At 38.9% G+C, this 27,172-nt stretch overlaps 1 protein-coding gene across 4 annotated transcripts in view; it reads right to left on the bottom strand.

Moving 5' to 3' along the window:
• The window catches only part of TBL1X (transducin beta like 1 X-linked), a 194,100-nt gene that overhangs the window by 54,316 nt on the left and 112,612 nt on the right, over window positions 1-27,172 (bottom strand). The window lies entirely within an intron of this gene.

Below are 27,172 nucleotides of genomic sequence, written 5' to 3'. Positions count from 1 at the left end.
ATTCTTTCCTGACAAAACCATGTTATGCAATGAATGGGGCCAGAGGGGAAGAGAAAGAGAACACCACATACCTTGAGCCAACAAGGAAGACAAATATCCTTGCATTATATAAAGCTGTAATATTATAATGTCTCTGTTCATTTATGTTGAGCAAGAATTAAACTCCAATTTTTCATTTAAGTAATTGCAACCTTTAGGATGATGGTTTTACATTACTATTTTGAGCATATACTCTGGTAATAAAAACACTGGGTTTAGATGATAAATTTGTTTTGAACGTTTTCCATTAAATCTTGATGATTCATTCCTGTTTGGGAATCTGACTTAAGTAGTTTGGTTTTAAAAGACCTAGGTACTCCTCAGACATAAACTCTGCAGCTGTGTCAGCCACGTCATACCTGTGAGTGAGTGATCGTGTACAGCTTTGGCATGGAGGCGCACGCGAGGCTCTCACCGCGCGCTACAAACAAAAGACCGTAGGTGTGTGCCCCGTGTTTTGGTCTCCTTTTTGTCTCTTCTTGGCAAGTGGAAAGGTTGTCTTTGTTCATGGAAAACCTCTTCAGAAATTCCTGCTGCCTAAAGTAGCACCTGCTACTGCAGGCGATGGTGATCGCCGCCCGCCGCTTCCCCCGCTGATGGTTTAAACCAGCAGGTCACTCATGACTGTAACAGATGTCTTTGCATATTTATGTAAATGGAGGTCTTTGGAACCCTGCTAAGCCTCTTATTATCCCGGGCTGTATTTCATCAATAGCTTGGATGCTGGTTTTTCTTATGAAACCATTGCTTGCTAATTTGGCAGACATCTTCCTCAAATACTTGACTCTTAATTGTTACAGTTTACATTTCATGGAGAACAAGAAGAAACGAAGTACTGAAAATCATTCAGTCTCTTTAAGGAAAATTTCATCTCCTTTGGAAAGGATGAATGCTTTCTGCTAAGATTCTGGCTGAGGACAACATCAGCTGTATCCAACATCCATTCCTGTCACACATGCCACGTATTGCCCTGGGAAGCTACTCAGCCTCTTTTCTCCTCAATTCCTCATCTGTAAAATGGGCTCAAACTTCTCTGCAACACGATTAGCAGACTGGAAGCACGGGTAGCGGTTAGGACTGAAGTTACCAAAGCTGGCAACTTCATGCAGTGAAAGCACCACTTCCAGTATAACTTTATACACACTTCTTCCAGATAAACACGCTTGGACCTGAATAATTAATAACCTCCTGTGCCCTTTTTGCATAATCATTGCTGTACAATGAAGAACAGGACAGACATTCACAGCAACAGTTAAGGCCATTTTCATCTCCGAGTGCTTAAAATAACATCTGTATCGTTGCTATGGCCATGACAGTAATAAATCAAGATAATTTGATCACTGTGGGTTGGAAAAAAAACCCCACTTTTAAAAGCATTTTAAAAATAGCTGCTTCAGAGTTTGGTGGTAGGAAAGTTGGTAAAGATGAAACCGCTCACAAAAATTCAGTTTCAGCAATGACGTACTCTGTGGTAAGATGAACTTTATTAAAAAAAAAAAAATCAAAACCTTCAAATGCCATTTCTGGGTGCATCCTGGCAATTTTAGATATTAACATGGCATTTCCCACATGCAGAGGGCTGCTTTGGGAAAGGGAGGCAAAGGAAAGGAAGAATGCTGGGTTTTGATTGTTTTTCTAAAGATGACTTTTCTTAAATTAATTAAAATCAGAGAAAATCAGTGTGATTGCAAAATAGTCTCCCAGCTCCAGAAAAAAACCCCTCTACAGCAGCTACCTTTGTATCAGAATCCTAAATACACCCAGTAATAGTTGAATTCACAATGCATTTTCTCTGAAGTCAGTCAACAGGAATCACTTTGACACGTGTCAGATCATATCTTTATACACACATTGTTACCATGCCACAAATAACCAGATGATCTCCACTCATATATTTAAGGTTTCTCTCCCACAGATGTCAGTGTAGCAATCAGATACACAACTGTAAAGCTTTTACCCATCCAAAGTAAGACACAGATACTTCCTTTTACCCAGAGAAATCGATTAATTAGAAATCTGGCCACACTCAATTTCATTAATGCTCTTTTTGATTCCCTTCTTCTCTGCAAATAACAGTACAAATAAAAGTAGCTAAAAAAGACATGGTGGGGAGGAGAGGAACATCCTTATGTTCTGTGTATCTCCAAGACTGACTCATAAGGAACAAACAACTAGCCTCTCCCTCAATATATTTTTTACATGTAGAAATATAAACTTCTGTAGCAAATCACAGAAACTTTCAGTCACCACTGTGATTTATTGATTTCTGCTAATTGATGGCCTCCTTTTATTACTGACTACTGGTATTACCTAGATTAATAGTTTTTTAAAAGAAATGAAGTGCAGTTTATAAACAATACTAAAGTGCCTTTGGAGACATTTCACATTTAAACCAGCAATAACATCTTAATTCTTCAAAATGTCAAGAGGATTAACAAAAAGCATTCATACGTGTTTTAACTTTTTTTACTTGAAACACTTTTTCCAGCAGCCAATTACACATAATGGGAAGTTCTATTTACTTCAACCTCTAAAAATTTGGCTTGTGATCCTGTAGATATTTAAGAATGCCCAAAAAGGTGACCTGAGCCAATTAAGACTTCCCAAAGTATAATGGATGCAAAACATACAAACACCCCATCAGTGGATGGATGGGTTGTCAAGATCATTCAAAATTAAATGCAACACTTATTTTAAATAAACAACTCTTAGTTTTATCAGATGGGTTTGCAGAAATGCTTCCCATACAGGGTTAAAATCTGGGATATTACCTCAAATACCACCACTGTGCTTCTAGGGCTGCTTGTCTTTTGCTGAACCAAATGGTTCACCTGGTGCTGAGCTGGCTCCAGTGGAGCTGGAACTGCAGCACACCTCCCTGTGCTCAGGCCAGCCTGCTTCCCAGAGAAACCACAGCACCTGATCTGGCTCTGTGCACCCACACACCACTGCTCCTAAATCAAACCTTCCTGGAGCACTGGGAATCCTGCTAATAAGCCATGCAAGTGGCTCTGGAGAGGCAGCCTCATGTATAGCCATGGTTCAGCACAGTGATAGCCAGGTCAGCTAAGAATAGTTTATTCACATCCCCTTACTCAAAAGGATTGCTCTTCCTTTGCCAGGCATATTTTAGCACTGCTGCCATAAATAAGGGAGATCTGGCTGAAGAATCAAGGGAAAATGATCTTTCCAATTTTGAAATGGCATCTGAAGACTCAGCTCCTCTGCCTCTTTTTCAAGTGATGGTCACTGGGTCTCCCAGGGGCATGTCCTGCCCTCCAGGCCAACCCTGGGGCAGGGGACAGCCAAGGTTATTCTGGGAAATGAGTTTACATTTGCTACTTGAACCAGCATGCCATCCATAGAGACTGGGAATTACCAGTCAATCTTCCCCTCAGGAAGGCAGAAACAGGTCAGACATTTAGGGAAAACACCTAAACTAACAGCTAAACCTGAACCTTAAATAGGAACTTGGGCACTTCCCATTTGTGCATCCAGCCCTGCTAATAGAAATTTATCAGATGGGTGGTCTGGCTCTCATCTTACACCTCCAAAATTCTCCAAGCTTCAGTCTGCTTTAACTGAATGGTGAGAAATTGTCAACTTCTTGGGAGAGATTTTTTTTGTGTCATTGTGGTAAAATAAACGCTATACCCTTCTTCCCCTATGCTCTCCTCACCTCCAAACCCCAGCTGAAACACTCAAATTTTCATTTATCTCCTGCAGACACCTAAATATATTCTCACAACTGAAATTTTAATGAAGACAACATTGTCATTAAAATGATAGGGAGGTGTATGGAGAAATTGTTTATTTGCTTTGGGGGAAAAAAAGCAAAAAGCAGAGACTCCATAAAAATGAAAACATTCCAGAAAATTCAAACTTTTAATGTTGTCCACTTGATGCCCTGCTGCATGGGAACCAGAGTTCACACTCTTATGCTCCCATTTTCTCACCCAAGATGGATCTGTGCACCAAAGTGCATCTCTCAGGACCTGAGATAGTCTCCCCATTTCAGAGCAGAGAATGTGAACATAATTACTGAAACAGGCTCTAGGAAGGCACCGTGGCAGCACAGCCAAATCAATGTGTTAGAGTTTTGTATATGCCCCGTAGCTTAATGAAAAACATTTCCCCAAGCCAGAAGCCACTTCTCACAAAATGAGTCATTTAGGCAATCTCTGTGTTTTCTGTTGAAAAATACTTTCATCAGAAACTTTCAATGAGCCCTACGCTTCTGTATTTCTGGGATGTGTCTTACTGTAGAGCCAGAACAGAGGCAGCAGCCAGCAGCTCTTCCCTAAAGGCCAACGAGCTCTGCTTGGCCCTCACCAATGCATTCCTCAGTCTTGGCTTTTGTCACAGCTGCCTCTTCTCGTGGAGAAACTCCAGCATGCTGCTTTCTCAAAATGCCAAACCAAACTTCTGGGAGAGGAAAAGAGCAAACTCTGCTTCTTCTCCCCTCACAGTCTCTCCTGCCATTTCATGAACCTAAAGAGCAAAACATCTTTTCTTCACAAGTATCCTGACAATAGAATTGAGACCATCACACTCCTGACTACAAGGTATAAAGCACAGAAGAATGGTTCCTTCCTAACTCCACTATCAGTGACCAAATCAACAGTGAACCCTGTTCAAAAGGCTTATGTTGCAGCTTGAGCAAGCATGACTTCCTGATTCCTCCTTGCAAGGCTTGATCAAGACATCTTGCTTCAAAACCATCAAATCTAAATATAAACAGCTGCCCATTCTAAAGACCTTGCACTTAAGAAAGCAAATCAAAATGTGCTCCCAACAAGAGCTGCACAATATTTCCCTGGCCTTTCTTAATGAGGACACAAACATGTTAACTATCTTCCCTCTGCTAATGATAACCACATGTCACCCTAACCATTTAGTGTCAAAAATGAGGCAAGTCAAATATCTCAGATCTACTGTACAACACTTGTTACAGATGCTCACAGATGTGAGCATCACTTACACTGTTAATATTTTGAAGACTTCTTTGCAAGAGCAGTAGCATATTTGTTGTTTTGGGGAAAACAAAAGCTGAGATTGCCCAGAACAGAGTGATTTCCTTTGGGAATGGCTATTGAGTTGTGCACTATGCTCTGTCTCACTTAGATGTCTGTCACCCATGTTTACAGCACACCAGTAAGGACAGGGACCTCAATGGCAGAAGGCAATAGACTTCCCAAAAATCCTGCACTACCAAATGTTAAGCCTGGCTCTTATTTTGGTTTTAAGTCTGTTTATTTACAGTGACCTTCTGCTGATTTTTAGAAGACCACACTAAACCAAAACAAACCCAGGGAGGCACAGCTCATTCCTGTTCTCATTGCTGCCTGTAAGATCACACTCAGCTGAAAACTGCAACCACTAAATCTGTACCTGAGAGCTTCAGAAAAAATTGCCATGGATATAACAAAAGCCCACCTTGGGTCCTGACACATTAGGGTATCTCATTCTATTAGCCAGTGAGCTCAACCATATCAGTGTTCCAAATCTGGTGCCAGTCAGAGAAAAAGGAGGAATACCATCTACAGATGTGCTAGTGATCAATTAACCTGCAATTCTGTCTTCAAGAGGTCACTCTTGATGAATCAAATGCTGTATGGGCAAACACGGCAGCAATGAGGCTTGCATTTCAATAAAATCAAAATGTTCAGGGAAAAGGTTGATTTATTATGCAATATCTAAAAAGGGTTGTCTTTGAACAGGATAATCTTTTTTTGATTAGTAACTGTTCCTACTGTATTTATTATTTTAGAAATCTGCAATGAATTATCAAAACTGCTGTCCTGGAAAAAAATGTTAACAAAATAACACATCATCCAGTAAACTATCAAAAAACAACAAAAAAAAAGTATCACAAAGATATTTATAAAAATCATTTGGCTGGTTAAACACTTTGGTGGACATAATTGCAGAAACTTTATTTCTGCATGAATACTACTTTTCAACAAATTATAAATTACTTTCAAACTGAAGAGCCATTTGGAACCAAACCACATCTATTTATTTAAAGAAAGGGCAACAAGAGATATTCCAACAATTTGTAAGTGCTATTCAAACATTTTTCAATTAACCAACAATTCCCAGAGCAAAATAACTAATCATCAACAGAAGATAAGCCTTTAATCACCAAATTCCCAGCAAACTTTACTTCCTCTATCAAAAGGTTCTGAACAGTGCATCAGATCTTTCATAGTTATAATCCCTTAGTTTGATCAGGTTGTTTTTCAGTTCTCAGCTGGTTTACTTAATTACATCAGCTTCCAGCATTTCAGTTCTAAGAGTTCAAGTGGATCTTTTCCAACTGCCTTTGCTGCAAAATGAAATGGGTTTTCCAGTATTGATTTTTCCTTTTTGTCTCTTTGCTAAGGGGAAAAAAGGAAAAAACCCACAATCACTCTTCCTAATTAGTGCAATTGTGTTTCACCTCTTTCATAGCTTCGTTCTAAGATGCGGCACCTTCAATTTTTTTTAAAAAACAGAAATGTTACTCACACAAATATATTATATGGAAAGCTCTGGGAAGCCAAAGAAAGACTAATGGGAAAGCAATAGTTGACAGTAGACCTAGAGCTTGCAAATGAAATGAAAATAATTGTTTTAAAATAAGAAAAGAAGGAATTACAGAGGCTTGAGAAATCAAAACACATGATTGGGTTTAGTTTGAGAACCAAGATACCTCATCAGTCTTGGAACAACTGAAGTCAATTGGGAATGCTGCCACTAAACAGAACCAAGGACTTTCTTCCTTACATGAGCACAAAATTGCAATTAGGACAGATCCAGGGACAATGGTATGTGTCCACTCATTTCAAACCAATTAGGCCAAAATGCATGACTGTCTGATGGTGCAGTAACCGATGGTCTGGGTGCGTTTCCATGCACGTCATACAACAAAAATGTGCTTTAAATCTTACAAGCAGTGCTACATGCTCAAAAAATGTTAAGGAAGATTGCAGCTTTAAAGAGATGGCGCAATTTCCCAGTGATAACCCATTTTCTTTAATTTTGGTGAGAGGGCAAATATATTAATATATTATCTCAAATTTAAATTTTCACTTAATATACCTGGATTTTCATTAAAACCTTGACAAAACAAAACATTAGCATTTAAATTTTTCATCTTTACTTCACAATCAGAGTTTTGAAGTGAAATGAATGTGATGGCATGAGTTCCTACCAGAAATGGCTGTACCTCATTCAGATGTAAGTAAAATAAAACAGCTGAACTTTTAGAATGAACATTTCCCCCAAAAAAGCTAGAATAAAGCACAGTTTCTTTTTCAGCTGACACTTAATAGTAAATATACACTCAAATAAACGTGAAGTATCTTGATTTCCAAGCTGGTTTGTAAGAATGAGCACGGGCAGGCATCAACAGTGATGAGACAGGCCGCTGTCTTAGATAGCATGAGTTCTAACATCATTATAGTGCAAGTATTTCATACTGCCAGAGCTTCAGACCTCCTCAATGTTTCTCACAGACAGCTTCCCCTAAGCACTGCCTGTTCCTAGTCCTTGCAGGGCTCATCTGACCCTTCTGAATCCACTCTTTTATACCACTTGTCCTTACTGACTACAGGTGTGTCCTGTTAAGATCAGGCCGGCTTCTAATCTTTAGTAATTGGTGCAGCTGCAACTCATTGGGGGATAAGATTACCTTCTATGCCACCTTCATTTACCCATACTGTATCCCCCTACAACAGGCCATGGTCTAGTAGAAGAAACACTGGCTTTGAGGTGACACTGTGTTGCTGGGACACAAAAGGAGCTTCCAGAAACTTCCAAAAGGCTCAGCCAGCTGCTATATGGGCAGTGGGGATTACCAGCCATGGCACCCATTTTAAATGAGACAATTGCAGGGCAAGGAGCATAAATGATGTGCCTGGAAGCACATACGAGAGACAGACTAAAGGATTTGCCCAAAAGACAGAATATCTGAATAAGGCTTTTTTGATTATTTCTGATTTTTATCTTTGCTGCTAAAAATGGTACAACTGGTAGCTGATTTGGAGAAACCCCGATTTCTCCAAACACATCTGAGTGCTCCACTGCAGAACTGGGCTGTGCCTTGATTGTGCACCTTATTCTTGAAGAGAGAGGTAAGGTTAAAGCACCCATGTGTGGTTTTTACCATGTTCCTTACACAAACTATTCCCTACACCACCCTGAGAGTGAATTCTCCTTACAAAAACCAGACCACCAGCAGCACCTCACTGGGTGCAGTGGTGCCCAGGACAGTACCAGGTACTTCCAGTGCCCAACTTGCTACAGACAGGTGGCCTGGGCACTGCTAGCCCATGGACATGGTATGCAGAGGAGTGAGTGCAAAGGGCTTTGAGACTTGGTCCTGCACCTTGTCCCTTTGTCCCACAGCTGTGAGGCAAGCCCAAAGCTCTCCAGGCAAGTGACAGCACAGACACAGCACTGCCACCATGCAGGAGGCCCTGTTTGTCCACATACCTGCAGGTTTGTGTGCTACATCCTCCACAGAACACAGATACCCAGTAAAACCTGCTTCAATTCCATGCCTATATAAATTTCATCCTGGCTTAGCATCTTTCAGGACAGCTTGACACAAGTACAATTGGAGAGAAGTTAAGAGTAAAAGACATTCTGGTACTACTGTCTCATGACACCACTGGTAACTTGCATGATAAAATCTTCTCTTGGACTTAGCAAAGCTCTACTTGAGATGAACCATCACAAATCTGTGCTAGGCTAACCAACCTACAGCTTTCTAGCCATGCAGGCTGACCCCACACAGCTGCAGGCTCCTAGGAAGAAAAATCAGGAGAAGGACCAGTGTTGTCCATCGCATGTGGGAGGTGGAGATGGGCACATCCCTGACCTCACACTCTGGGATCTGCCCACAAGAGAGAGGCACCAAGGTCTAGAGAGCAGCAGGGAGCTGCAGCAGCTCAGCCAGCTCATGTCTGGATGGCCTCAGGCAAAGGGAATGTGCAGGGATGTCATTAAGGGGGTGTGTTTTTATTAGTTTCTGCTAATAAGCTCAGCAGATGTTACTGGAAAGAGTTTGATGTTTTCCATCATTTTCAATGGTTTTTTTTTCCCCTCAGAAAGCAAAGGGAGTAGATCTTGCCACATATTTCAACCTTCACTTGTTCCCCCTGTGGTATTGTCAAAAAATTTATCTGAAGATTTTCTTTATTTTTATTATTATTACTGTACAAAGGGAAAAAGCATTTTCCCCATTTGTCTACAATTCCAAAATAGCTGAAAGGATTATACTCCAAATTAATGAGGAAAAATTCTTTTCAGACACAGCGTGGAAAATTTAACCCCCCACCCCCCCAAAATAAGTATTTTGCAAATTTTAGAATACATAAAAACAAAGAACTATAATGGAAACTATTTCAAACTTTTATTATGGCAGTTCCTATTATAAACTATTTATAAAAAATTTAACTATGGCTATAAATATTTCATGTTTTCCCTTGAATAATCCTAAGAGAATGTCAATGTTAAAAGCTGCAAGGACAAAGATTACATAGGGTGGCACAATGGAACAGAAAAACATATACATAAATTCAGCATATATCACTGCTGTGTATTTAGTTCTTAGTGGAAATCTGTTGCAGCATTTTTTTGTGTGTGTTCATTTTATTTTTTTTAACATAACCATACAGCTTATATTGGTTTGAGCTCTGGAGAAGGGTTATTAAATGTCTCAATTTTATGAAGTTATAAGACTATTTTCCTTGTTGGAAGGTGGAGAGGGAAGGAAGTTGGATGGAGGGAAATAATTTGCTTTTAAAGAATGCCTGCAGAAACTTCTAAGCAATCACTACAGTAAAAAGCTTGTTTCTAGGTTATTCTTCTGCATTCACATTGCTAAATATTTTATAGAGAAATTTCCCATTAAAAATCAATTCAAAGAATTAAGGGTGAAAAATTTCTGTCTAATAAAAACTATCTCAATCACCAATTTCAGACACTGATTTATCTTTAACTTTTCCTCTCTATGTTCCATAACCAGGATTTAAATAGCTAAGAAAAATTCACACACAGAGTATCCAGTAATACAATCCAAGTTGTACAACACTTTCACATATATTATCTGCCTTTTCATCCATCCATCCCCCTTTAAGGCTGTAATAGTCCAAGAGGGGTGAGGCAGTCTCTTTGTCATTTCAGACTTTCCTGGCTTTTTTGGGTGAAGAATGAACACCACAAAATGACAGAGAATCACATTTCTGGTGGCAGCACCATGAAGTCCTACACAGCCCTAATATAAATAGCAAAGCCTATAGATTAAAAGGCAGTGCTAAGAGGAAAGCTTTCTAACCTCCTTTTAGAAAAAGCTATACAGCCTAGAAACTAAGATGAACTAAAAAATCCTTTGGGAGCCAGAGACAGACATGACATAATCTAAGGTTTTCATAAAAAAAATCAGTTAAATACTTCTCAGGAAGGATTTTAATATATTATGACACAGCTATTAGTTAGCTCAGATGAAATAAAAAAAGCACTCCTCTGCTTTAAAAAAATCAAGATTCAGAGAACTGAAGCCTTAAATCCATACATACAGAGTTTGAGAAGCTTTTAAAGGTTTTAATCCCTGGACAAGAATCACTTTATCAGAGAATAAAACGATTCACATTTTTGGCCTTCTCTCTAAGGAGGACTCCAGGGAAGCTAGAGGTGATCAGGAAGGTTGAAGTGAATGTCAATCATAGGCTTGCTATTACAGAAGTATTTTAAGAGTAGATTTTGGGTACCTACAGGCTGGAGGGGATCTCAGGAGGTCTCAGGTCCCAGACCCTGCCCAAAGAAGGGCCAGCTCTGAGGTCAGACCAGGCTGCTCAACAGAGCTCAAAACCCTCCTTGGACAGGGATGGCCCAGACTCCTGGGGTGACCTGCTCCTCTGCCTCACTCCCCATGGGAACCCCTCGGGAAAAGCTCCTCCTTAAAGCCAGCCCAAACCTGTTGCAATTTGCTCCTCCTGTCTCTCACCTCCAGCCTGTGCTGCTGTGGGTGCTGGGGACTTCAGGTCTCCAAGCCATCCCTTCTCCAGGCTGTCCCTTCTCCCCCACTCCCTCTCACAGTGCCAGTGCTCCAGCCCTGTGTCCTCCCAAGCACCCTCCAGCTTGTCCACATCTTTCCTGTGCCAGGGGACAAGAGCAGATGCAGTAGCTGGATGTGGTCTGGCAGGAGTCACATAGACAGGGACAATCCCTTCCTTGATCAACTGGTGGCACTCCCACTCACATTGCCCAGATTATTTTTGTCTTCCAGTTCACACAAAAAGAAATTACACCAGGGCTATAAAGAATCAAAACCTCCAAGGCAAAACCTCCATGTGACTTTAAAATGAACATCAGTACCAGCAAAAATTCAAGGGAAGCTATTTTTCCAAACTGGAACAATCTTACTCATTGTTCTCTTTACTAATTTTATTTGGAAAAAAAAAATTGTATTTGGAAAAGACATGCAGGAAGGTAGATAGGGTAACACCCCATACTGTCATGCCTATTAGATCTTCTAAGGATACTGTAACCAAATGGGTATTTTAGTCATCCAGGTCTTGGAACACAATTCTCAAAGACTAGTTAGCTATGAAATTCCCTCTACAAGGAATAGGGAGAGTTATGTGCCTGTTCCAAAGATTTATGTGTTTTCCTGTAGACGTGGATTAGACACTTGTCTGAGACTGGGATTCATTGCCTCAAATTTCCGCTCCAAATCCAGGCTCCAATCTGTATTTTTGGCTGTGGAGAACTGACTCAGAACTTTTATTTGAAAAGGAAAAAAAAAAAAAAAAAAAAGGAGAAAGGTGGCAGTGGAAGTGGTATAACAGATTTAAGAGACTGAAGATTAAAGTATTCACTGAAGAATTAGCAAGTTCAAACTTGCATTTTCCAGCTCCCAGGAGAGCACACTTCACACCTGGTTACAGGTTGCTGAACCAAAACCACTATGGAGCAAAGAATTGAGAGACTTGAAAGGACCAGGAAAAGCAGCAAGGATCTGTAACCACTTTTAATTAATAAATCACTTGTTTATTGCAAGTATCTGGCTGCTGAATCAAATACATTTCAATATTTTTCAGCATCAATGAAAAATTGATCTAAATATGAGCATTTGTCCAAAGATAAACTTTCTTTCATTTTTTTCCACTCTTCAGCACTCTTTTTTACATATGTTTTACATTTCCTTATTAAGAGAAGATAAAATTGGTCTCCTTATTTCTACAGAAACTCAAGAGCCTTTGTAGTATTATGCAAAGAGCAGACATCAACACCTATATTTAAGAATGACATATTATAAGCTTATATTATCATTTATAATTTGACTCCATTTTAACTATTTGGACTGTAAAGCTCTACAGTGACTCTTTGCCTCAGGCAAATAGGCAAATTTTTTTTTTCTGGAAGGCATAAGCAAAAATAGTTCAGTGGTTTCAGAGTGAAGGTGGGGAAAACCCAATTTTGCCAATATTTATACAGTTTCAGCATTTCAATGAGAACTTCCAGTGCCTCTATATTTTGGAGCAGGGATTTGGCAGAGAGGCTGCTCTCCTGGCAGAGCCTTTGTTGTCACACTGAAAATCCGTGCAAATTTAACTAAAATAAAGCCTTCTGAAAATACTACTTGGATACACATTGCACAGGTTTGTTACAGGCTGTAATTCAATTATCAAAGTATTTCCTTGAATTAACTTTGCTTCCTACTCAGGAAGGCAGTGCTGTCTTTGACAAAGGCTCCTGTCTCTGACCCCTGTCAGATCAGTCTTTTTACTCAGGGGAAAGCAGCCATAGCCTGGGAAAGGGTGACAAGCACTGGGAAGGGCAAAGGGCATCACAGCCACAGGCTTCTGGACAGCTGAGATGGGAGGCTCAGGTGTCTCATCTCACCAGATAGCAAAGAATACCTTCTCCCCAACAGGTATTTCAGAAGAAAAAATATTATAATCAAAATATAACTTTTAAATTTCTCTGCTGTACTTCATATTAATTTTTATCAGTCACTTATTCCTGCAGATCTAGACTGGATGATCTTTAATACCCTGCAGCTCTGTTTCTTTACACCTTACTTTTATTATTTTTATGAGTCAAGGATTCTGCTCCTAAGAATTCAATTATAAGACTTAGCTAGTTTATGGAACAATTTAAAAAAATTGAAAAGTATAACTTAAAAAACACAGACTAAGATTTTTTCCCTTCTCCCATTTGTTTCTTTCTCAGTTAAGCACAGACTTTAATAGTATAGCTGGACCTATATTTTACTTGGATCAAATTTAATTTGAAAATTGCTGAAATTTTTAACTCTTAAAAAACTGCTAATATTAATCAACTCCTTTGACCATAACACATGAACACAAACACTGTTCAATGTATACTTATTCTCAGGGACTGCATTCAAAGACAGAAAAGAAACAAAACTTGGTTTTGCCAATGCCATTTTTAACATGGCTTTGCTGCCAGTGAGCAATATTTGGTACTATAAACTAGAAAAAGGCCATCAAACAAAAGCCATCAGTGAAGAGCCATTGCTTAAGTTTTTTACTGACTATTACTCACAACTTGTACAGTGCTGGCCTGGAGCTCTTGGGAAAAGGGATATTCTAAACCCTAATGCCTGCAAAGGAAACCATAAGACTCAAAGAGATGCAAGAATTGTTTCCTTTATCTTCTTTTTATAGAAATGCCTCACAATTTAACCTGATGTTTACAAATGCTTACAATCCCTTAGGTCCAAAAGACAGGTTTGCCACATCAAATACACTGATGAAGGTGATCCTCCTTCTAGTCAAAAACCTTGTGAAAGAAATCTTAAAAACAGGGAAGGTTTCACCTTTTCTACATTTCATACTAATACATCACTGTTACCTGACTGGGTAATAGCTTTTTGTTCTCTTTAGGAAAAGGAAAATAAGACTGGAAAAAAGGAAAATACTACTCCAGGTATTTCCTTAAAAAATGTTCCTTTTAAGCCACTGACACTTCAAGCCCTACCCTATGCACAAGTCTTCCATGCCTATTAAAACTGCAAAATACTCTCTAGGACATGTAGTCACTAAAATGCAAAAGAGACCTGTTAAACAAACAACCTTCAATGGTGTTACTCTGTGTGATCTAACTAGTAATAGGATTGAAGCATGTCTCTTTTTAAATTCTCAGCTTTCTAATTTTAAGACCTGACATGGACACTCCAATATAGCATTTATCATATACCCAGATCAAGCAACTGAGACTTTTTTGGGGGAAGGCAGTTCAGGCACATTTCACTGACAAAGAAAACTCCTAATAGTTAGTAATAAACTCTGCATTTCCTTTGGAAGGAATACAATATAAAATGTAGCAAAATAAAACAATATGGGGTTTTTGTATAAAATCAAAAATTATGGTGATAGTCTAAGGAAAGTATAGTTTTATGCACATGCAAATGGCCATTTTCACATTAAGAGATGAATCTCCCACCTCAGTTCTTCAGTGTCACCATTAATGACTTTTTAATGTTCAGTATTTTGAAAGAACTCTTAAAACATTAACAAATATGCCTTAAATGTTTCTGTGTAGGTTTTGGTGTGACACAGAGGCTCTCAGGATGTGTCATTAACCATTATGGTTATAAGGCACCACATCCATTCCCTTCCAAAGGGAAGGACAACACTGCATTTCTGACACAGTGTGAACATAACTGTAAAGCATATTTCACAAATTCATATCTCTAGCCTCTCTGATGATTTCAGCTGTTAGTAGCAAGAACAAAACAATTTCTACTGTTCCTCAAAAAGCAAAACTAACAACAGCCTTTCTAGTTCAAGCTCAAATTAGGCCACCTGCCTAATAATGCCAGTGTGTAAGAATGGCTCTTAATGCTTCTGATGTATTAAAAAAGATCAGAAGCATTCACCCAAATGTCAGCTGCTCACATGCCCCCCCCCCCCCCCAATCCTGCTTTAACTAAACTTTCAGCTCCTCCTGGTTCTGTCTTAGTTACAGCAGCAGCAACCAGCAGAGCTGCACCCATCCTCTCCACTGAACTTCCACAAAGCTCTTAATTTGTGCAGAGTGGCTGACGTGCTCATGGTGATGGTCTAAGTGCTCAGTCCTCTTCTGATGACTGACCTCTTGTCTGAGCTGCATATTTTTTACTATAAAAATAAAGCAGAAGTAGAGGAAAGAAAAGCCTGGCAACAAGAAGTCAAATATATTTCTACGAGTGTGGAGAAGTAAGTAACAAACAAGTCACTGACTTTAAATGAGTTGTAATGAATCCCATAGCACCATAAATGCATGCACAGTGTTGCTGTAACTTCATCACTAATTATGGTCCAGTTCTTTATATTATTAAATTTGCAAACAATTCTGTAAGACATATGAAGTCACTAAAATGCAATGGGTATCAAATGAGACCCTTAAAATTATTTTACTTCATGTGAGCTAACCAGTGAGAGAATAATATCATGTCTCAACTCTTATAATCACTTTTCTAAGCAAATACTCTGTTGCAGCAGGTGTATTTTTAAACTGGGGCAATTAGCTTATAGAAAGTGAAATTACAACTTTTACTTTATTTTTTACAAGGATCCTTTTTGATTATAAAGACACTTCTATTTCATTTTTGTGCTTATATGAAGTCATTTAAAAGCCAGTTGCTAAAATGCCTATGAAGTGAAGCTGGACACTTGATACCTACATTCACTAATCCATAGGACACAGAACCATGTAACACACCAATTACTACAGAGACACGACACACCATCAAGTATCTCACAATGGGAATGTTAAAATTAAAGCTGCAAAGGCCACCAACTGGTACAGCCTCTCCTGCCACCTGTTGCTGGAGTCACTTTTTCTCCTGCCAAGGCAAAACCCATTCCCTGAGCTTCTCCATGGAGCCAACCAGCTGAGCCTGAGAGAGACACTGTGTGAACTTGCACATGGGGCAAGGTCTGAGCCAAGCCTGAACTGTAGGGCTGAAATTCAGGAGATTGGTGGCAAACAGCATGGGGAGAGAGCTGATGGGCAGGACTGAGCACAGGGACGTGCATCCTGGGGACACAGAAGAAAAGCTTCAATGCCAAGGCAAGGACACAGGCACAGTGAAGAAGGAAGAGGCTGCCAGGTGTGGTGGGATGTGGCCCAGTGAAAGCTGTGGTGGATCAGAATGCCAGCTGAACAGAGAGGCTCCATTCCAAGAGCAAAGAAATGCTTTCCTATTTAATTCCTGCTGTTTAATTGCACCCTCTAATGGTATTTAGGAAACATCATTTGCTTTGATTACAGGTGGGGCTATAAAACAGGAAAGTTGCACAATTGCTTCTGCTTCAAGTCGGTATTCCAAAGATTTCACAACTCCTGGAACACCCACATTACATTCCTTCACTTGGAACCATTCAAGAAACCTGGGAAAAAACCCAGCCTCAATTTCACCTTCCCTGCAAGATCACACATGAATGAAGACTTGTATTCAGCAAGTGGCATAAAAGTGTTACATTTTTTTCACCAGGGAAATGGGTGCCTGTAACTATATCTCTTATACCTTTTACGTAAAATGACCTTTTTGTCATTCAAGAAATCATCCATTTTCTTTAGCAGAATACTCACTCATGTCACTTTCAGAAGTAAGGGATTACAAAGAAAAAAATGAAAAACTACAGTGTAAGGTACACTACAGTGTAAGACCAAGACAAGGTCTAAAATATAACTAATATTAAATGTGAAAAAACTATTCTGAAGATTTTGCCTTCATTCAGATAGAAGATCAAACTATCCCTGTACAATGAAAGAACAGATTCTTCAACACTAAATCCTCTTATACCTCTGGAAAAATAGAAAAAAACCAAGGTTCTCATGGTACCAACTATATCGTCTATGTTCTTCCACATTCAAAAGAAGTGCATCATTCCTCTTTATATAATTATAATAATGAAAAAAAACCAAACAGGAGACCAAAGAGCTGTGAGTACATCTCAAATCTTGTGTTAATTCAGAAATCAAATTCCTTCTGAACTCTACAGCTGTTCCTATTTCCCACAGATCAGATTAGATTTTGGCTGAGTCTGGCATAGGTTAACAAACAAAATTTGCTAGTGCAGGCACTGGGGACACAAAGGCCTGGCCCTTTCAAATCTCCAATTTCAATCCAAGTTTAGCCAGAAGTGTGAAAGAAAACACAACTGTAATTAGTTTTTGCTCAATTAATGGGGCACAGCAGAATTCCCTGTCTGTACACACCACTCTGCTGGTAGGTAATATAAATAAGTGACAGAACAAGCCATTAGAGGACTCACAATCCATTTAACAGAAACACATCCAGGTCCTTCAGACTATTACACTGTCTTCAATACAAAATGGCAGTTTTGAAATGTATGGCAATAATGAGATGCTCAATATTAAACCAGGCCAGAGAGGTGGTTTACAGCTATTCTCTTAATAGCACCTCCTAGAGTTCCTAACAGCATTTAAAACAGTGTCTGGACTGCCTGATGGGGCTGGAGAACACGGCTTTATCTAGCATATCCATTAACAATAAAAACCAGGAGACAGATTTGTCACAGGTTACAGTGTTCAGGTTAAGGGCTTCTACAGAAATCATTTTGGTATGATAACCTCATTAAAACTGTGTTCAAAAGCTGCTATTGTGTCACCTGTGACACATTAAATACTTGCCAGAAAAACAGTCATCACTAATATCTCCATTTCTTCTGCTTCATAGAAAGGCTGAAATTGAGTTTCACAGTTTTGTTTATAGATATGTCTGTTAGTTTAGAATCATCCTGCCAAGACTCAGCTTAAAAAAAAAATCTGGCCAATGTTACCCAGATTTAAGATGTATGTCTTGCATTCCTGTAGGTCAATTAAAATATGTCAGTCCTGCGTTAGAAACCATCTTCACACAAGATCATAATATAAACCATTTGGGGATAGCAGAATAAGGCTGACCAGCTCGTGGTCAGCTTTTTTTTTGTATGATAAATTGATATAATCTTATATAAAAACTTTAAAAAAGCCAATTTAAAAGTATAAAAACTTTTTTAAAAAATGAGATATGAGTTAAACTCTATTATTGCTCTCAGTCTTCCTCAGATGTACCAAACCTGAAATCTTAAACATTAAGAATAATCTTAACATTTCCCACTGCTTGCACTGAACCATTCAGTTCACACGGACTCCTTCAGAGCATTCAGAAACCACGTGGTTGAAAGTCTCCTTGTGTATTTCGTTCCATGAGATACCAGGCCATTCCCAAGGATGAAAATAAGCCTGGTTATTTCCCAACAAGTTTGACATTGTTTTGCCGTTTCCTGAATGAGCGTATCAGTCCTTGGCCACCACACAAATCATCCAGCCAGGACAGGCTATTTTTATCATTCCCAGATGGTCTTTATGTACTTTCATGCATGACATGAGCTTCGCAGGACACAACCACTCTGTCGACCTTGGTGCATGTGAAACTGTTTTCTCCAAGTACAGAGAGGTAGGGGCTGTGTCCTACACATGGGTACATCTATTCATAGTTACGGCATGTACTTCAGCTAGCACTGCAGCGCTTCATTTTCACAATGTACCTTGAAATTTGTCATTGGCAGGAGTTCAATTTGTGTCATAAAAAACACACTGTCTTCAGTTTTAGTTGAGTCTAGTTATCTGCTGCTTCCAAAGGGAAATGTGACAAGGCATTTGCATTCAGGAGTTGAATAGTACTTTTGACCCCAGCTCTATTTCGACAGCAAACACTTAGCCATTATCACCCTATTCTGAAATTATACTGGAGATACTATTGACAGTCAGCATCTGAATGAATTCTTCCAAAAAATTCCCTTGAGGTTCCCTTCACATACTCTTGGAAGTAGCAAGAAAGAAGTCCACACTCAAATATTTGACCTCAGCATTATTAAAACTACCTGACTGAAATGTAACAATCAAATACCTCTAGGAAAGCCAACAGAAACCACGAATTCCATTCCTTTTTGATGATAACCAGTTATTCATATAGATTGCTGCTTACCAAATTGGGTAACTTACCACCTCTACAGCAATTCATGTAAGTGGACATACATGGTGTTAGAAGATGCAATAAAAACAATGTTGACACTGCCAAAATGCTGGCAGCCTCTGAGGGCTCCTTCCACAGTAAAGTACAGCAGAGCACAACTGTAGTTTGGGAGACCACAGAGAAGGGGAAGCCCATGGTACACAAGGAAAGAGTTTATCTACCCAGGAATATCAGATTGGGAAAGAACCTGAGGTGCCCTTGGTACTTCAACTGCCCTGTTTGGCTCATTACTGTGTAGCTCCAGGCCATAACTGAAACCAAACTACACATCAACAGGGGCACTGACACATGACAGAAAATGCCTGAGGACCTGGACTTGTAACTAAGGCAGCAAATACAACTGCTGTACAACAGCTATTCCAGGAACTTGCTAGACTGGTTTTCATATTCTGCTCCTGCTCTGGACATTACATCAACTTACAACAACTAAAAGAGAGATTGTTGTTGATGATGAATGGCATGCTGGTTTCAAATGCTTTTATATATGGAAGACGACAAACACTTTATGGAGCTGCAAATACAGCAAAAAAGTGACACAAAAAGCCATGGGACACGCACAAAAAAGATGTGCATCACATCTCTCATATTTTCTCACCTGGAACAATTTTATAACTTTAGTACAGAGCTGTAGCAAAATCACTAAAGAACATTGTTTCCTGTCTCTGTTAGGGACTCACTGGAAAGCTGTTCTTTCTGAAATCCATATTAAATCTTCCAGTATTAAACTCCTTGGTCTATACTTTGACAGAGAATTGACACTGTCCTTCACTGTGTTCAAAACTCTCCACGGTTTTAAAACAACATCTGGTATTTGATACAGTCACACATTAATCTCTCTGACCTCACAACCAAGGAAAATAAATACCCCACAACACACTAAAAGAGAAAATGCCACTCTTGGATAGCTGAAGTGTGCCTGTTACTGGAACCACAGACAGGTTTGTTTTGGTTAGCTTAGCTACAGGGTCCAGGGCTGAAGGCACAATGAAGTCTCGAGGTATGTGCTCGCTCTGGGAGCCTCACTGCAGAACTTTGCTCCTTCTCCTCAGCTCTGCCCTGCTTTGGGCAGGGATGGACATTGGTGTGGGTTCAGGCTGTGCCAGGACAAGGAGCTGTGACAAGTCTGTTCTGGCTGGGGACTGGCATCCCCACGGGCCCCTGGTGTCACTCCTCAGCTGCCAAACCTGAGCGCCACGTAAGGCGCTTGCTACCCTACTGTAAATAGCACCAATGGACAGAACCAAATGCATAAAATCTGGATGCCTGATTCTGAAGTCTGCTTCAACTGCAGACTTGTTTGGTAACCTTGATTTACATCTGGAAAGGTGCATTTTATCAGCTTCAGTCAGCCCTAGGTAAGCTAGGCAGCCCTGAGGACTCCTGCCAAGGCTCTGCCCACTACAGCACTGCTCCTGCCACTGCAAATGTCTCTGCTCAAGTGTGAACATGGTGCACAGGCAGCAACGCAGGTGTAAGTTGTATCTAATAATTAAAGAAAAAAACATGAATGATATGTTAAGAGATCTACATGCACTACATTATTTTTGTATATTTAAGTAAAGAGAAATCCTTTTTTAGAAAAAAAGTTCACATGAGTTTTACAATCACTCTTACATTAAATAATGTAGTTTGACCACATAAGTGAGTTGAGCAGTAAATGAAATTCACAGTAAATCCAGAGAGCAATTACTTGTTGAAGTCTGTGTTGTAACTACCTGTTAAAAATGTGTTGAAAAGAAACATATTTGTTTTCATGTCCTACACAATTCATCTTGCCTTAAAAGCTTGGAATATAGCAAAATTTCATAACAAGCCACCAGCACCCGTAGAGAAAAAAGTCTTATCCAGAGATATCATCCATTGCTACCAAGTCGTATGTTTGGTCTTGTACACTCTCTAAGCCATTTTTGTGCTAAGAGAAAGAAAAATACCTGCAGCACTGGAAATTGTAAATAAGACTGTCCTTTGAGCACTGAAACAAAGAGAAAATATTTCAAAGTTGTTTCATATCATCTTAATGAAGTGTGTTTTGTAATTCAAAATAATGATAAAAACTACACAGTTTAGGCTGAAGACTGATTCCCAAAGATTTCATTTGATTCTCAATTCCAGCTCTGCAACCTTGGGAAATACAACTCAGTCTTTTTACTTAGATCTCACTGTAAAAATACAACTCAATCTTTTTACTTAGATCTCACTGTAAACTGGTTTAGAATAGTTCACTTGGGATTCATTGATCTTACCAGTGTTTTACCATTGATCTTACCAGTGGTAATTAGCTGGACAAAACACACCAAAAAAAAATGAAACAAAATCCCAAAATGATAGAACAAACTTTATCAAACTACACATATCTTCATTTTCAAAATGCTCTTCAAGACACTTCATCTTCTTAATAAAAAAACCAGCCTTGACTTTGAATTCAAGGTTGATTGAATTTCGTCACACTCACAACCTTCCAGATCCTGCAAATTCATATTATTAATTGGCAGATAGCCAGAAGAAGCAGAGGAGGGAAAATCTAATTTGTGCATGTGCTTAGACAACCAAAGATTCCCTTCACAATTGCTTATCTCCATATTCCCTCTGTTCATCTTCCAGAAAAGCAACAAAGAGCACAAGCACTTAGTAGATGAGAAGGAAGTGCCAATAGTATAATGCACTTCCCAACCACTGCAGAAACACACATTCCTGCCTTTTTCACCCTCCTTGTTTTCACTGCTGGTACGAGCAGTTATTTTTTAACTGCTGCACAACATGGCAAGTCCCTCTGACAGGAGATGGAAAGCCAAAGCTTCTTTCCCAAAGCTCTTGACTAAGCCCAGTGGAGCTATTAAAGTAAAGGATGAGACTTTATGGCTCTCAAGTTGAAGCAGGGGCATGTCAGTGATGCCAGGGTACTCCGAGAGCTCCAAGGAAGGCACAGTTTACAAGGACAAAGAGGAGGGATGCAGGGGCTACATGAAAGCACACCAAAATAAGGGTTTATCCATTTTCTAAGGTCACTCTTTCTTATGTCACATCCCACAACTATTTTTGCCTTTTCTCATTTCTTTGTCATGCTTTTAAAACTTCATTATTTCTCCTTACTTTTGGGATATTCAGAATGAAGGTTATCTTTGCACTGGGGTGGCTGAAAATTTGCAGTTTTCTATTTCCAAGACACAGCTGACAAAACTTGGCAACATTTACAGTATCTGCTGAAATGAACACTTGACTTGCTGTACCCCAATTAATTAGATAATTGACAGTAAAATAAAAGAAAAAAGAGAAAAAAAAGGTAAAAGATATGATGATCACTGTCATCATACTTTTGATAGCAGTCACTTTTAACCATTACCATTGAAAGAGTGAACGGTAAAATCTGCAAATATCTGTAGCATAAAAAATACACAAAAATTCATACTCAATTTTTACAGGTAATGTAGGCAATAGAAGATCTGGAGCTAAAACCAGGATGTGAAATAAAAGAATCATTTAGGTTGGAAAAGACCTTTAGGATCATGAAGTCCAAGTGTACAATAATGGTATTCATGTGCCTTGTAATTTGTTCCTTGCTGAAACCCCTGTGGAGCCTGACAGCCAGAAGCTGGAAGCCTGGAGTGTCCCAGCTGTCACCAGAGTGCAGGTGACCCCAGGGGGCTGCAGGACACTCATGGAATGGTAGAACTCCACTGTGGGGAGCTCAGCCATGGCTGGACAGATTGAATTCAGCACTGTGGCCTCGCTGGCCAGGTTTTGCCCTTGCTGCTGTATGGCCTGCAAAGCCTTTTGAACAAATGGTATTACAGACCTGGGATTTTATATTGCTCTTCATTGTATTACTGCCATAGGCACTGGGAATAAAATTGACTTCAGGAAACCAAAGGTCAACCTGCTGCAGTTTTTTTTCCTTGCACATTACTGCTAATAAGAAGGTGTGTCAAACTGAAATTAACTCTAATTGGCAGGGATAGTGCTTCAATACCCCTTTCTGCAGTGTTGTTGCCATAGATACAAACAGCTGTATCTGACCAAAACCTAAACATTTGTCTGTTTCCCAGGGAAGGTGAGTTAGATCTTTTATCAGCATGGCCTATGATTAATAGTCAAAAATGCAGCAAACACTCCCTTGTTACCATGTACACTAGCACCAGTATCTGGAGGAGACACTCATATATGAATGATATCTCAGCTGGAAGCTATGCTGCTATTCTCCAAAATCTGTATGCAAATTCAAAGCCATAATTTAGCCTTTAATGTAATCAAATACCCTTTAAACACGAGGGGAGTAAGTTTGTGTCAATAGGCTCAACATTCAATTTGAATCTTTCCAAAGATAGTTCACCATTAAGCACAGCACACAGAAAACCATCTTGCAATTGCTCTCCCTCCTCCCAATTCTTTATGTATTCAGAAATACTTCAACTGTTCTGCCAGCTCCAAGAGGGAAGTAATTTCACTTGGACCAAAGAGGCACCCTGGCAATTCCTTCCCAAGACCCAGGCTTCTGCAAAATCCAGTTCTATCTGTACCATGTACAGTAAGCAACCACGTCTTGCTTTAAGTCTTGACCTCATCCTTATACCTCTGTTTCAGCTTGGCAGGCCTAATTTAAGTAGTGGTTTATTAATTAAATGAGAAAGCATTAAAAATGCCTGCAAAAAAAAGGAGGAATCAAGTCCCAGTGACTACTTCACTTTCAATTGCCTAATTTGTGTAGCTGCCAAATGAAAGGTATTGCAGATGGCACAGACTCAACAGCACAATTCAAATCTAAGGATGGATTATTGACAATTGAATATCACTGATGAGTAAACCAAAACTAAAAATGACAGCTTTTCAAATGTGCAGGGGAAGAAAGAGGTTCATAAGAATTCTCCTAATAGCCCAGTTCTTTTCTGCCTCCAGGTCTGTTTAGTTAGTATCCACTGTACTGATCTGGTGTAATACAACTGGGGATGGGGGAACACAGTATTGACTGGTTTTATTCCAATAGTGGGCTGAAAAGCATATTCATTATGTAGAGATTACACACCATCCACAGGAAATGACTGCTGCTTTCAAGTGTTTAATTACTATGGGGGAAAAAAATAACAGTGCTTTTAAAGGATTGCCCCAACAATTTCTTATATATTGCCTATTACCCATAAGGAAATAAGGTAATTCTAAGGGCAGAATGTTAATTTTTATCTGCTATATTAGTTAATATGAATGAAAATAATTAATATTTCAATTGAATATAAAAATATGAATTATTTTCATAATGAAAATGAAAAGCTATTCTGCATTGTTCAAAACCAAACTAAGAGTGGCTAAATTAATAGAACTGTTCAGATGGCAAGGTACAGTGTGTGAGGCTGTTTTATGCCCAGTTTTTAGGCTCAGATAATACAAAAAACAAGAGCAGGAAAACGTGATCAGAGATGTATGAATTTATCTGTTTTATCAGTTCAGTTCTAGTTTAAAGCAGTTTAAATGAGCTCTGATGAGGCAATGGGAGCAGATCCAGTGGTGCTGGTGATTTGATTAGCTCCCTGCTAACCATCTCGGGCAGATTTAATTTGGAACGGAGCGATCACGTCTGCCTGTGGTAAACAGCTCTGCACCTGCCCTCCCAGGTGACACCTTCATGGCAGACTGAGAGCTGCTGATTTTCCTCTGGGTTTGAGGAAAATCACCCATTCTAAGCTTCTGGTATCTTCTCAAGACAAAATAAAAGTTCAGTAAAGAGAATGATGCAAATTTCCAAAATACTAAGAAATCCCACAGTGAATAAAACCTGCTGTGTAAACTCTCTCCAGAGTCACTGAAAAGCTTTATTACAATTATCTAAACAAGTCCTGAGGCTGACTTTAGCAGTTAACTCGAGCAACTGGAAAAAAGCCACAGCAAAAACCATACACCTGAAAGATTTCATCAACAAACCCACTCCAGGAGTAACAGACTTACCACAGTACCAGAAATTTTATTTGCTCTATCCCTGTAAAAACAATGCCACTCCTATTTTGCCTTCTCTTTCAAAGGGATATATAATTTTTCTGCTGCATAGCAACAATGGTTTAAATCAATACAAACACAATCTCATTTGTCTCCAATATTCTTGTGTCACAATATTAGGAACACAAAACTTAATGATGCAGACCACTACCTATCAATGAGTTCTTAATGCTCCCTCTCCTATGAAATCCTAACCCAAACCAGACTTAAGAGTCCAGAGAAAACATGTGCCAAGAGGCTGGACTCCAACAAAGCTGACATTCTCTTTATGTGAGCTGCTGTATGCAAGGCAAGAGCATGCAGTGATTACAGGACAGATGATTGAGCAAGAGGAGAGCTCTGAGAGACAAGGGACCACGAAAGCTTTGGGAAGGATTGAAATAATATCCACAAGTTAAATGGAAACTCAGTGTAAGGAGATTTTGCAAATTCTCAAAACACAATTTTGATGAAAAAAATTAATATAATATAAAGAAAGATGGTTAATTTATAGGAAAAAAAATAGGAAGAATAGCTGACAAATTTATATTTATATACAACTGGTAATAGGCAGTAACATCAGGCTTAATACCAAGACTTTTTCCCTTAATTTTTTGATTTTGGCGAAAATCAAACATTTATGGAGAAGAGAAATTCAGAGGATCCCCAGGCTTAGACACCCCAGCCAGGGTTGTCAGACCATTCCCTCCTCCTCTTTCACTTAACTTCCCTGACCCAAGTGCATCCACTGATTTCATTCCTTGGAGCACAATTTTCACATTGATGGCACCACAAATAGCTTTGCTTCCTTAACTTTTGCTGCTCTGGCCTAGGGTTATTATTTTAAGAACTGATAAAGCATTTGTTAATTTTCTGTTTTTAATGATCTTTGCATAATTTTAACACGTGCTTAATGGGGAGAATTTTCACTCTTTGAGCTTGCAAAGACTGTATATATTAAACAACTTCCAAAACATTATCTAATTAGGTTAAATTCAAAAGATTTGGACTTACTCTTAAGCAGATAATTTACAAAGATCTATGAATTTCTAGCGAGAAATCAAATGCATGCATGCATTACAAGGAAAAGCAGCTTCTCCAGTTTACTACTAAACAATGATTTACCAACTCCACGGTTTAAAACAGAGTCATCCAGCTATGATTAATAGCTTGACAAAAACCTGGAGTTCTTTAAAAGAAGGAAAGAAAACAAAATATTGGAATGAAATAATTTATCTGGAAATGTTTGAGGCAATGTTTTGTGAATACACGGCTGGAAAGACCTCATGTCATTCCAGATACTAAGTTTAGACTTAGTCATATTTTAACACAGCTGAACTTTTGACTTAAAAAATAATTTGCAAAAAAAAAAACCCAAAAAAAGGCATGAAACTAGAGGTGCAAAATGAGGTTATTGTTCTAAAACCTGATGTAATTTATTTTTAAACATGAGAATAATTTACATTTGAGGTCAAATTTTGAAGCAAATTATTGACCCTTAAATGACCAAAGACATTTAATATCTCTATTCACGGAACGGAATCACATGAGGAACAAGAAGACACACTGTTGTTTAAGGCCATATTACAATGTTTATTCAAAAAGGCGTGCTTCACCCTTCTTTTGAACCAGTACAAAATTTTTTTTTTATAATGATGCTCTATTTTTAATATAGAGGAAAAGATTCATCTCAATGTCAACTCCTTGCTATACCTTGACCTGGAACAGTATTTCTAAACTAGCAGTCCAGAAATTGCCAATAACTACTACAATATGAATATTTTTTCATACAGACTGCTGTTTTCCTAATAGTACCAACTGCACTGAATGGGACATATTGAACTTGCATTTTGAGATAAACCTCTGAAAACACAAGGTTTCCTTGATGCATTTTGCAGTTTCAAGAGGCAGAACTGGTTACCAAAGGTAAAACTGCACTATGAAGCTGTAAAATGTGACTGTAAATAAATGTCATGTTTTGCATGCTATATATTTTTCATAATTGCCAATTTAGACATAAGCACCACTAAATGTGTGATATACTATATATGTATAAAATTAAAATATTAAAGATATTTGATATATAGTGTAAAATAGTTCAGCATAAAAGTTAAAGCACCATTTGAAGGC

The sequence above is a fragment of the Serinus canaria genome, chromosome 1 (genome assembly GCF_022539315.1).
Source record: "Serinus canaria isolate serCan28SL12 chromosome 1, serCan2020, whole genome shotgun sequence".
In the NCBI taxonomy this organism is placed as follows: Eukaryota; Metazoa; Chordata; class Aves; order Passeriformes; family Fringillidae; genus Serinus; species Serinus canaria.
Note: the sequence above shows the minus strand (reverse complement) of the source record. Positions and strands in the feature narration are given on the sequence as shown.